The sequence below is a fragment of the Triticum dicoccoides genome, chromosome 7B, assembly GCF_002162155.2.
Source record: "Triticum dicoccoides isolate Atlit2015 ecotype Zavitan chromosome 7B, WEW_v2.0, whole genome shotgun sequence".
In the NCBI taxonomy this organism is placed as follows: Eukaryota; Viridiplantae; Streptophyta; class Magnoliopsida; order Poales; family Poaceae; genus Triticum; species Triticum dicoccoides.
Window position 1 is genome coordinate 518,918,490 of NC_041393.1, and position 2,242 is coordinate 518,920,731.

The 2,242-nt window shown below is 50.1% G+C and overlaps 1 long non-coding RNA gene across 1 annotated transcript; it reads left to right on the plus strand.

Moving 5' to 3' along the window:
• The first annotated feature begins 1,293 nt into the window (after nucleotides 1–1,293).
• On the plus strand, nucleotides 1,294–1,721 carry LOC119337324. Its single transcript, XR_005163207.1, has 3 exons — nucleotides 1,294–1,316; nucleotides 1,425–1,572; nucleotides 1,663–1,721. It is a non-coding gene; the product is annotated as an uncharacterized LOC119337324 (long non-coding RNA).
• Nucleotides 1,722–2,242: the final 521 nt, after the last annotated feature.

Genomic DNA, 2,242 nt, shown 5'->3' on the forward strand with positions numbered 1-2,242 from the left:
ACTGACGATGATGCAAGGGAAGACATCCAGGTGGTTGGCAAGACGCACAACCAAGGTGACCGCAATGGTAGTGATCACCATGGTGCCGACACCGACGACGACGCGCATGGGTCGCAAGGTGATAGCGACAACGACGCGCACGACACAGGTGGAGATCTCGACAATGAGGCGCATAGTGATGATGACAATCAAGATGATGGTCACGATCAGGACGACTACGCCAACGACGCGGATGCCAACGACCCGGCATCTACCACACTCGAGACTCAACCGTCTTCCTCAAATGCATCGACGCCGACACAATTTGTGTCGCCTCCTTCGCAAGCCACGACGGATTGTTCCGGGCCTCGTCGCTACAAGCCCCTCAAGAAAGTCTACAAGTACACAAAGCCAGTTACGCTTGAGTACTCCGATTTGTGTTTACTCGGAGTTGAGGAGCCGGCGAACTTCGTAGAGGCGAGCAAAAGTTCAAGTTGGATGCACGCCATGGATGAGGAGATGAAGGCGATTGAGAGCAATGGCACGTGGGCTTTGGTAATCCGACCTCCAAACCAAAAGGCCATAGGTTTGAAGTGGGTTTACAAGTTGAAGAAGGACACGAAGGGTACCATTGTGAAGTACAAGGCAAGACTCGTTGCAAAGGGCTACGTACAACGTCAAGTAGTTGACTATGAGGAGGTGTTTGCACCGGTTGCTCGAATCGAGACGGTGAGAGTGCTCCTAGCTTTGGCAGCACAAGAGGATTGGAAGGTTCATCATATGGATGTGAAATCCGCTTTCCTCAACGGCGACCTCAAAGAAGAAGTGTACGTGGAACAACCCCTCGGCTACGAGAAGAAAGACGAAGAAGGAAAAGTTTACAAGCTCAAGAAGGCACTTTACGGGAAGCAAGCGCCAAGAGCTTGGAACGCAAAGTTAGACCAAAGTTTGATCTCACTCGAATCCAAAGGATGTTCCCTCGACGATCCGAAAGACAGTCTATCAAGCATCAAAGAACATGTGAAGGTTGAAGACACGATCAAGAAGGAGCGTTGGCATCAAGCTATGGATGAGCCGACGACAAGAAAGATGATCCCTGAAATGCTACAAGAAATGGCAAAAGCAATGCCAGGGATAATGTCTATGAGTAGCAACACTCACATTTGGGATCCAGGTCGATATTAACGACCACGTCATGTTTAGGGGGGTGAATGTTAGAGCTAAACACGGACGTGGATGTCCGAGTAGTGGGCCAATAGCTCCTGTGCGACGTGTTTGATGTGAATTTGCTTGAGTGCGACGTTGTTCGAGCGCTGTGGTGCGACACATTTAAGCAGGTAAATAGCCCAGGGCCACATGGGGTGTTAAATGTGGTTAAATTGGTCATCAACCAAGCCCGTTTATGTTAGGACATGTGGGTCCAACTTAATTGCTCCTCAAAACAGCTGACCGTGCCCTGCCGCCCGACCGTGCCGGACCCGCCACTCTGCCCCCTCCCCCCTTCTTCTCCGGTGGCGGCGGATCTTGCGTTCTCAACGGCGGCGGCGGAGCCCTCGTTCTCAACGGCGGCGGAGCCTTCGTCCTCAAAAAATGGTGAGTGAAAACCCTAGTCCCCCTCCTGTTCCTCTCTCGGCCCCGTAGATCTCAGCTCGTTTCCTCTGTTTTCGCTTGTTGAATCGATAGGTTGTGAGGGGAGCCCATGGGCATACTGAGATGGAGCCCCCAGATTCAACTTCGAATAGGTAATGCTCCTCTCTCTGATCCAATTTTGCATGCAATTAGGGCCTAGTCTGCTCTTTCTCACGGGCTCACACTGTCCGCCACTGACAGAGGGGATGCTGCCGCTCGGACCTTCGAATTGACGGTCACTTTCTTTCCATCAAAGGCAAAATTAGTTGATGGTAGCATTCAGAACATTGAGAGAGACACAATTGTTAAATGGGAGGTTGAGTTTACAGAGATTGATCCACAAGTTCTACAGAACATGGGAGAGAAGGCAGTGAAGAAATGGGTGGAAAAAATTGGGGAGAATGTTGTTTGGGGTCCAGAGCAAGAAGTATCACTGTTGCGGTTTGATGATTGGAAAGGAGAGTATGTGAGAATGGAAGATGGTGAACAGATTGTTGATGAAATCGATCGGCAAAACGGCTGGACAAGCAAACGAGCTAATTTTTTTGCTGAGCTGGTTGATCTGAATATTTTTTCGAAGGTTGGATATGTGCCATCACAATTGGCTGCGCAGATGGTAGATGATGATTGGGCT